Source organism: Telopea speciosissima, chromosome 4 (assembly GCF_018873765.1).
Source record: "Telopea speciosissima isolate NSW1024214 ecotype Mountain lineage chromosome 4, Tspe_v1, whole genome shotgun sequence".
In the NCBI taxonomy this organism is placed as follows: Eukaryota; Viridiplantae; Streptophyta; class Magnoliopsida; order Proteales; family Proteaceae; genus Telopea; species Telopea speciosissima.
Window position 1 is genome coordinate 68947596 of NC_057919.1, and position 10960 is coordinate 68958555.

Below are 10960 nucleotides of genomic sequence, written 5' to 3' on the forward strand. Positions count from 1 at the left end.
TAATAAGATTCAGTCCACCCTCCAGTCCTCCACCGTCAAAAAGCACTGTTTTTTATTTTTTTTTTGCCTTTAAAAAAAAAAAAAACAGAACGATTCGTTTTTCTATTGTTTTTTGGGGGCAATTGCTATCACTACCTTACAGTTAGCCTATATTTATTAAAACCATCTTACCTTAAACTTCTTTTCTGATACTCCCCTGTTTTTTAACTTTTACATCTCCATCTACCGTAATGTTTTTAAATACCTTGATTGCCCTTCTTTTTCATCTAATAACCTGCTAAGCTATTTAACATACCATTTTTCTTCTATTTTTTATTATTTTTATCATTAAAATAGTAAAAAATGAAAGCACCCACATGCTTCTTCTGTATTCCGTTTTTTACTCTATTCGATTTTTTTTTTTGTTTTTTCATCGATCTGTCTATTTAATTAATTTTTTATTCAACATTTCATCCTCATTGTTCTTCGAACAGATCGAGCTGATCCTCACCGTGATCCAGTTCTTCTCCTTCATCTCTATTACAAGTGCGTTCCCTTCTCTAAAACGATCCATCTTTCATGGATTCTCAATTGAAATCGCCAAGAAGGTAGAGAAAATCCGATGATTGATCTTGTGATGTTCTATCCCATGGCTACGAAGATGAGAAGAGATGAAGATGGTCGTGTAGAGATCAATTGTAATGGAGAGGGAGGGTTGCCTTATGCTTCTGCGAATATGAAGAGGGAGAAGAAGAGTGACGACTCGAGAATCGCGTTGTAGGTTAATAAAAAATAAAAAACACGAAAAGGTAAATTGAATAAAAAGAGGATGAGACAGAAGAAGTGGGGTGCTTTGAAGAGAGTCGATCAGTTATTCTATTCGCAAGAAGAACAATGAGGATGAAATGTTGAATAAAAAATTAATTAAATAAAAAGATTGAAAAAAAAAACAAACAAAAAACGAATGGAATGAAAAACGGGAGAGAGAGGCAGCAGGTGGGTGTTTTCATTTTTTACTAGTTTAATGACAAAAATAGTAAGAATAGAAGAAGAATGGTAGGTTAAATAGATTAGCAGTTTACTAGGTAAAAAGGAAAGGCAATCTGGGTATTTAAAAATATGAGGGTAGAAAGAGATGTAAAAGTTTAAAAGCAGGGGAGTACCAGAAAAGAAGTTTAAGGTAGGGTAGTTTTAGTAAATATAGGCTAAGTATAGGGTAGTGATGGTAATTGCCCCTTGTTTTTAAACGAATCAAATAAAAAAAAAAAAACTTATAAAAGGGGATCCGGCTTTATCCAAAAATAATAATAATAAAAGGCAATCCGGCTCCTACCTAGTGCCCAGGGGAGCATCCAAGGGCTGGGCTGGGCTATGCCGCACACTTACTTGGCTCCTGGCGCATGCCCAGTCAGTCATCGGGATGTGAGCAGCACAGCCCGACGACTGGATGCCCTCTGGGCGCTGGGCTCCCTAGAGAGGAGCTCAATCCTATAAAAGGGGGGGATAAAAACAACTTCAATATGTCTTTTTTAAGGGCAAGAGATGGTTACTTGGTTCTTATTAAAAAAAAAAAAAAAAATGGTTACCTGGTCGCCTGGTCCCTGCCTTAGCATGGGGACTAATGGTGTCACGCCCCCATCCCAGACAAGGGATGACATACATTATAAGGGGTGACTAGGACAACGCTTGTCATCCTATTAAGTTGCCAGGATCAGCGACCACGGTGTCCCAACGCATACGATCATGACTAATATTAAAACAATATAATATCGGAGTGCGGAAAGGAAAATATTACATTCCAAATGATCGTGTAGTTTCATGCGAGCGTATAAAATCAATAATTACAAGATGATCAAAGCCTAGATGATAAATAACTGTAGTTAATCCATTTTTCATTACCATCTAATAATGATTAACAAGGGTATAACAAGAAATGTTTTTACATGGGCCTACGCCCTAAAATAAAAAAAAGGGAAACAAGTCCCTAGAGTTCTCACGGCCCGTAGCGCTAATTGTCACAAGGACACCCGTTGCCATGTTCCTCTAACACGACTTGGCTCCTCCGTACTGCATCATAATCTAAAAATTGTGTACACGAGGGGTTAGCTCTCCATTGAGCCAGTGAGGGGATGGGGATGCACAAACACACAATTCACATAGTCCAATGATGCATGCATATGTTAAGTAAATTTTCCACCTAACATCACAACTAAGTCAATGGCATATGCTACCTGTGACAACTCGGGAGACACTTGTGGGTCACTTAACTTATCGCCACAATGAAACCTCAATTGTCACCGGGACCTCACGCCGATCGAAGCCTCCAAGACCACTCGGTGGCGGACCACGATAACCAATACTACCATGATCGCCTCCCACCTCCATGAATCCGGTGTCTTGATTACCCAACACCTAAACCCCTGTTGGTAAGGGTCGTAGCATAAGGGTGTAAAATCCAGCCACTGACTACATGCAAGTCCTATCGTCAGAGAGGTAATCCGGGCGCATCAACTTTTCATACGGTTTAGTGCCCCGGTTACGCCGACGCAGCGCATCTGATTCAACATGACATTCAACATAATTTCTTCATAAATATATATATTATCCAGGGGTTTAGCACGCACCCACGCACCGAGACCCATCAAAGTAAAGCATCTCCAATTAACATCATAACATTCATATATAAAAGTATGCAATATGCGCAAGCATGCTTAATAATTTATAATGATGACATAATATACAATGCAATAATAATATCAAGCCCAAACAACCAAACCCACTCACAATTTGTGTTATGTCCCGATGTTATGAGTTGTCGCCGCAATCAAGTAACACGTCACAAGAAGAGAACTTTAAACCTAAATAAAGAGTGTAAATAGGGTTAATTAAGTAAAGGGACGGATCCCCAAAAGGTCTCTCATAAATCATTTAAGTATAAGGTTTCAGAAGTGAAGTGGTTGCGGGTGTGGTTTTATGCCCAATTCTCGCAACCACATGTAAATCCTAGGAAACCGGGGTTGGGACAGTTTTTGTCAAGGTCGGATGCGAGATGTGGTTTTGAGAAAAGCGAATCCAGTGTAAATCCGACCTTCACGAATCCTTCTCGGGAAGGTAATTTCGGGGTGGTTTCTTGCGAGTGCGAAACCACATGTAAATCCTAGCTAACCAGGGGCTTAGGATAGTTTTAGTCAAGGTCGGTTGCGGTGTGGTTTAAGCGAATCCGAGTGTAAAACCACATGCCTGCAGAACCGAAAATTGAAGGGTTTCTCACTAGGGATTCATTTTCCAAGGGGTTTAAAGGTAGGGAGGCTTCAAAAAACTTCCTCCTAGGTCCATTAGGGTTCTAAGACCTCATTAGGTCCATGTAATCCCATGGATTTAAGAGAAAACAAAGAGAACCTAAATTAGGACATAATATGGTAGAAACCTTAAATTTCTTAAATGGAAAGAGATTACTTAGGCTTAGGGCTTGTAATGGAGTGAAATAACTCCACCATAGTCTAGGTTTAGAGGTTCCATCGATTCCTTGGGTTCCAAGAGAACCCTAGGTCGAATTTCTCCCATTTCCCAAACCCCAAAAATCAAAATAGATGAAGAGATGGGATTGAATGGCTTACCTACCCCCAATATAGAAGGCTCCATGTTGAGGCTCCAAGAAGTGCTCTTCCAACCTCCAACCAAGTTTCTCCACCCTTCTTCCTCCTTCTCTCCTTCCTTCTTCCTTCTTTCTTCTTTCTTCTTTCTCTCCTCTTTCTCTCCTCCACGATTTAGGTTAGATGGGAGAAGAAATGAAATGAATGCTTCTCCCCCCACCCTTTGTCTTATTTAAAGAAAATGGACCTTGGATCCTCTAAGTTAAATGGGTCAAATAGCTAAATGGATAGTTTAAGTTAAATGGGTCAAGAGTTAAATGGGTGGATCCAAGATAAATGGGTCATTAGGCTAAATGGGTAGTTTAAGTTAAATGGGTCACCCAAGTTAAATGGGTACTCTAAGTTAGATGGGTCAAATAGAGTCAAATGGGCTCTTAACTAAATGGGCCTGCCCACAGGTTTCAAATAGAAAAGAACCCACTTGGGGATGGGTCCATCCACCATGGGATTATAAGCCCATCACACGCTCCCTTAAATAAGTGGGACCCACAAATGGAATATTCCCAACTCAACTAAAATAGCCGGGCTGTCCAAATCTTGACCCGTACTTGAGGGCATCAAGAGAAAGGGTAAATAAATAACCTTAAGGGCTAGAACTTACTATTTCCTTGTCATGGTTTGTCCCCATGACCCGAATAGTTTCCTCCCAGGTAAACCCGACTGCGTGGTCAATAATTTTGTAGCTGGGTTTGACCACCGGTGAGAACAACTCACCGGCATACGTGGCGATGATAACCACACGTCACGGGAAGAAATAATAATTAATTATGATCCGAGTGCGGGTGTAACATCCTCCCCACCTTACAAGAAATTTCGTCCCCGAAATTTGAGGCAACTAGGGTCTTAAGTGAGAAGGGCTGTTGGATAACAACATCCCAAGTCACCCACATCTTGAACTAAGTCAAAGGTCGGGTCAAGATGAGGCGGTGCCTACGTGGCACAAGCAAGTCGGGTTCCACAATTCTCTTTTCCTTACGGTCACATTACCACGGGGTGTGGTTCACAATAACCCTAGAAAACGGGGTTCCAACTACTAAGTTAAGTCTCAAGGAACGAGTTCCCTAAATCTTCCAGGATCGGTGATACCATTCTAGCCTTCACTACTCTGGTCATTCTTGGGTTCTGAGGACTTAACCCTTCCATGCCCCAACATAGGGTTCACATTAGAAGGCTTTCACATATGGTTGTCTCATTACCTAACCCAACTTTAGAATGATTTGGAATATTGATAGAATCTCCTATTGTTCACTCCCGACGGAGGGAACGCATTTGGTGATCCATTACCCCATTCATATCATCGTTGGAGAAGGTCTTGTTACATCCTTCGATTTTAGCTTTCACAACCTTTAAACCTACTACACGTCATCCCACAGGGAAGAATCCACATCGATCCTCTCTTCGAGAACCAACAACCTTTACTAGCTTTTGTCCAAGTCAACTCTTCAAGCGGTCTCCATAATTTAACCTATCCGGTCATTAAATTCATTATTCATTACCCTAAGGTTTGGTCAACCAAGGTCGGGGCTCCAACTAGTTTCACGGCAAGGTCGAGGTAAGTCATACTTGTAGTACCGAGAATCACTCTAGTCACACAAGTCCAAGGTTCTAAGGTATATCTATATATATTTATCACACCAATATGTAGGCATAGATTCAATAATTACATTCAAATCCCTATGGACATATCGTCATCTAGGTCAATCCACAAGAACAAGAAGTTCTCAGTGCACGGTTCACTAAGTCTTTTTTTTTTTTTTTTGGAAAGTCAAATCACGGTGTAGGACTTTCTCTATGAGTCTAAACAAGGTTTGGATAAACCAAGTAAAGTTCAAATAGAGTCGTCACTAGCTTGAGGTGTTATGAATGACTTCCAAATACACGTGACCTTCATGGCTCAATCACATAGACCAGCCCAAACCAGCCTATTACTTTCCTTTCTTAGTACCTACCCATAAGGTTTGGGTCCTTAAATTCATAGGATCAAAGGTCTTCATCCTCAAAGGTAACTCTTCTCCTCTTATGTAAGAGAGGAGTCACAATGATTACCAATGCCTGCTAGTTCTTATTAGCTGGCCCGATCGGTACAAGTCCTAACCTCTTTCAATTCAAGGTATTGACTAGACTTAGGTGGTTCCCACAAATGGGTCACACTGGGGTGTCCGATCTAGGGTATAGGCACATAATCATCACATATAAGTGTAGTCAAAGGTCTCCAAAACAAGCTAAAAATCCTAAAAGAAATTGGGTGGACTCACGAGCGGTGTCAAGATCGGGTGTTCGTGGCTCCTCCACGAAAATAGGGAGAGCGGACTAACGGGCGGATGTGGAATGCGAATCCGTTCGTTTGTCCAATCTCAAAAGTCTCAATGGCCGAGAGGGTTTAAGTCAAGCGGTTTACGGACGGATGCATGAGTGTGGATCCGTTCGTTGATCCGCTACTGATTTATAATGAAAATTTCAAGTTTTATGCGGAGGCGGATTCACGATAAGTGGATTCGCTCGTTCGTTCATTTGCGAAATTTAACATAACAGAGCCGCGAGTTTTAAAACTCACTTTTGGCTCCAAAGAAAGGAACATAACCACAGGAAAAAAGCTCTACTGAGGACTTCCGTTCAAGCTTCCCTCGGGTGGTTTTCTTGTAATCTTAAGCCTCAAGGTTTAACTCTCACTTGTTCAAGATATGGCTTTCTTCTCATTCCTACTTTCTCTTTTCTTGGATTTGGGATGAATCATTTCAAGTTGTGATCATGTCTTGACTTTGCTTGTAATACCATGACCATGTACACCAAATCCATGCCAAACCGATTGGAACTAGGGTTTTTGGGTGTAAATCAAGTCCTATTTGATCGATGGCACTAAGTTGTTGGATCCTTGTTTGATTATTGCATCTTTTATAAACTTTCAAGTCTTTGCAAGCATTTTAGAGATTATCACTATCTTGTCATGTCTAGTTGAATTTTACTTGGATTATGCCAGGTTTTGGTTGTGGTAAAGTCCTCAATTCACAATATTTTGAAGAAACTCTTCAAGTTCAAATCTAATCCTTTTACATGCCATAAAATCTCATAGAAAATTATCACATTGTCTTATCTTCAAGCATATTCTCTTGTATACATGATCGTTGATAAAAATCCTTAGAATCTTTCCTCTCTTCCTCAAATAAATAATTCTTGTCTCTTGTTGAGGTATTTTCATCCAATAACTTGCTTGTTTCATATTCGTTGGGATGTAAAGTAGCCAAAAGTATATGTTGTTCACATTGATCTCATTATTCACGTCCATGTACTAGGGATTTCACACGGATTTTACATGTGCATTGATCTTATTCATTTCTCTTCACTCCAAACATCTTCCTATGGTTATCATGTCTCATTTCCCTTACATGCTCTTGTCACAATACAATTTTCACATCTTGTAGACTTTCACTTCTATACTTTTATTTGCCAAGATAAAGCTTAAGTTACCGGGGTAAGATATGCCACAAGAGGGCGAGGGAAACATCAAATAGAGGTAATAAAAGCCTAACATAGGTTGGTTCATCAAGACAGGGCAAGAAAACCCTTTATGGCTTGGCGGTTTTAGGTGTGGTTTGGTAAGTTGCAACCACAGGTAAATCCGAAGCTTTCACAGAACCAATTTTGTTATTAGAAATTCATGGATTCTCATCGGTTTCACAAAATTGAATCCACGGATGAAACCGCATGGCCCAAAAATTAAAATTTTAAAACCCACGACTTAGAGGTTTATTTCCCTCCTTCAAAACACAACTCTAATACATTTGAAAAACCAAAAGCCGCGATCGTTCTTGCTCTCACTTCCCTCCTCGGTGGATTTTATTGCTCCAAATTACTCCTCAACAACATCCAATCGCATTCGGGTAAGATCTTTCTCTCTCCCATCGAAGTTCTCTCAAGGAGAAACCCCAAAACACAATTTAGGTTGTGGAAACTTGGGGGTTTTGCTTTCTTTACTCGAGACTGCTCACAATCTAATCTTAACCATTTTCTCACCATAAGCAACCTATACAAGGGCTTGCATACGATCTTGGCATCTAACTCAAGGATTTAGGTTGGATTTTGGAAAAAACCAAAACCTACTCAAATTTTCCTCTTCTCTTTTGCCATGTATGAATCGGTCTTACTAGATAGGGCTTAGTTTACATCCTTTGAGTTGTCACAAGCCAACTTTACTTGTTTCTCAAGATTCAAACTTCCAATCACAAAATCTGAAAATTTTTTTTTTTTTTTTTTTTTTTTTTGAAGCCTAAGGCATGCTCCATGATCGAACAAGTCTACTTCTTGTTTGAATTTACTACTTTGTATAAAATATCATGTCCTAGGCATAATATGACCATGAATCTTCATTATTTATCATGTCATTCACATAATGGCCATGCCTTCCCTTTTTCCCAACTTCTTAGATCACAATTGGATAAAATCAATTTTCTAGCCTAAGAATCTCTTGTAATTCAATTTGCTTTGAAAGGAAAATCAAGGGCTAGGTTTTGAACTTCACAATCTTACATTGATCATCTACTTAGGCCTTAGCATTCAAGGTACTAATTTGCTATCAATCTTAGCTTTTGGCTGCAGGTTAAAATAATCAATGGCTCCAAGAACATGGCGTGCATGCGTTGAATAAGTTGCACCAACTGTCCTAGATTCACTATGGTTTCAAAAGATAGAGGACCAAGAGCTTTACCAAGACTACTTCCGCTTCAAAAATATAGTGGAAGGGCGGGATGTAGTGTTGGATGATCTCAAAGCTTACATGGTGGGGCAGAGATTCGAGGCATTGGGGTGGACCAACATTCTCAACCTTCTGAACCATACTACCGAAACTCATTCGCCATTTCTATGCAAATCGGATACCGAGAACACGAGCACACAAAACTATCGGGTTGTTTCATGTGTCGAGGGGTTCCTATAGCCTTCATTGCAGCACGATTGGCGGCGTTATCAACGTGTCCATTGGAGGAGCAAGGACCTATTGTTCACTTAGAAGGAATCCCTATACCTTAATCAAGTGGGAGGTATTGACATTCGACGGCCATCGGGGACCGAACTCGCAGTGGTGGATGGCCGATGAGGTCACGAAGCAACTCTCCAACCGGACTTGGCGCCTAGAGGGTATCGAGAGAGGGGTAGGTGACATCGACACCTTTCTTGGTTGCGGTGGTGGCGGTGGTGTAAATGACTAGCCCACTTTCTCTCAACAAATTGAAGTTATCTCGGATCAGCTTCTTCTAGTTCCTGTCTTAGGATGAACCATCGGGGACTTTTAGAAATGATAGACTTGTATATTTAATCGAGATGAATAGAATCAAATGTTTTGAGTTGGAACAGATGAGATCTTGCATTTCGAGTTGGGGAAAGGCACGATTATGCCAAGCGAGAATCGGAATAATTATAGTGTTTAGATAAGTATCTTTTGATTGAGCGGATAGAATCATATGTCTTTGTTGGAATAGATGAAATCATGAATGTTGAAATGGGAAGGATATGATCGCCTCCCAAGAAGATTTGGAACGATTGAATATTTGTAATTAATCTTATATGTATCTCTATGTATTTGCTTACTTCTTTCTTGTTTAAATCAGTATTGATAATTATGCTTGGTTATAATTGGTTCATTATTGTTTATGAATTTTAACATATAGTTACTCATTTATGACCTACTTAAGGCTCAACCAAGCAATTTCAAAGTTGTAGCTTAACGACCTATGGTTCAAGTCCTAAGTTCCACGTTACCTATTATCTTCTAAGTTCTTGTTTCACCACAATCAGTCTTCTCCTATGTCCGCACACAATCATTTATGTTCTTGAAGATTTTTAGTTTAGAACCTAATTGTGGAGAGTAAATCAAGAGTCCGCGAGATGTGGTGGTGCGCGAGCATCATTGCTCGATACCACTCTGTCACGCCCCATCCTGCAAAGGGATGACATACATTATAAGGGGTGACTAGGACAACGCTTGTCATCCTATTAAGTTGCCAGGATCACCGACACAGTGTCCCACGCACGATCATGACTAATATTAAAACAATATAATATCGAGTGCGGAAAGGAAAATATTACATTCCAAATGATCATAGTTTTGCGGAAGCGTATAAAATCAATAATTACAAGATGATCAAAGCCTAGATGATAAATACGTAGTTAATCCATTTTTCATTACCATCTAATAATGATTAACAAGGGTATAACATAAATGTTTTTACATGGGCCTACGCCCTAAAATAAAAAAAAGGAAACAAGTCCCCTAGAGTTCTCACGGCCCGTAGCGCAATTGTCACAAGGACACCCGTTGCCATGTTCCTCTAACACGCCTTCGGCTCCTCCGTACTGCATCATAATCTAAAAATTGTGTACACGAGGGGGTTAGCTCTCCACCGAGCCAGTGAGGGGATGGGGATGCACAAACACACAATTCACATAGTCAATGATGCATGCATATGTTAAGTAAATTTTCCACCTAACATCACAACTAAGTCAATGGCATATGCTCATTGTGACAACTCGGGAGATCTTGTGGGTCACTTAACTTATCGCCACAATGAAACCTCAATTGTCACCTGGGACCTACGCCGGATCGAAGCCTCCAAGACCACTCGGTGGCGACCCACGATAACCAATACTACCATGATGGCCTCTCCCACCTCCACGAATCCGGTATCGATTACCCAACACCTAAACCCTCGTTGGTAAGGGTCGTAGCATAAGGGTGTAAAATCCTAGCCACAGCTACATGCAAGTCCTATCGCCCCGAGAGGTAATCCCGGCGCATCAACTTTTCATCCGGTTTAGTGCCGGTTACCAGACGACTGCAGCGATACTGATTCAACATGACATTCAACATAATTTCTTCATAAATATATATATTATCCGGGTTTCGCACCTGGCACCCACCGCAAGAGACCCATCAAAGTAAAGCATCTCCAATTAACATCATAACATTCATATATAAAAAGTATGCAATATCGTAAGCATGCTTAATAATTTATAATGATGACATAATATACAATGCAATAATAATATCAAGCCCAAACAACCAAACCCACTCACAATTTGTGTTATGTCCCGATGTTATGAGTTGTCGCCGCAATCAAGTAACACGTCACAAGAAGAGAACTTTAAACCTAAATAAAGAGTGTAAATAGGGTTAATTAAGTAAAGGGACGGATCCCCAAAAGGTCTCTCATAAATCATTTAAGTATAAGGTTTCGAAGTGAAGTGGTTGCGGGTGTGGTTTTATGCCCAAATTCGCAACCACATGTAAATCCTAGGAAACCGGGGTTCGGGACAGTTTTGTCAAGGTCGGATGCGGA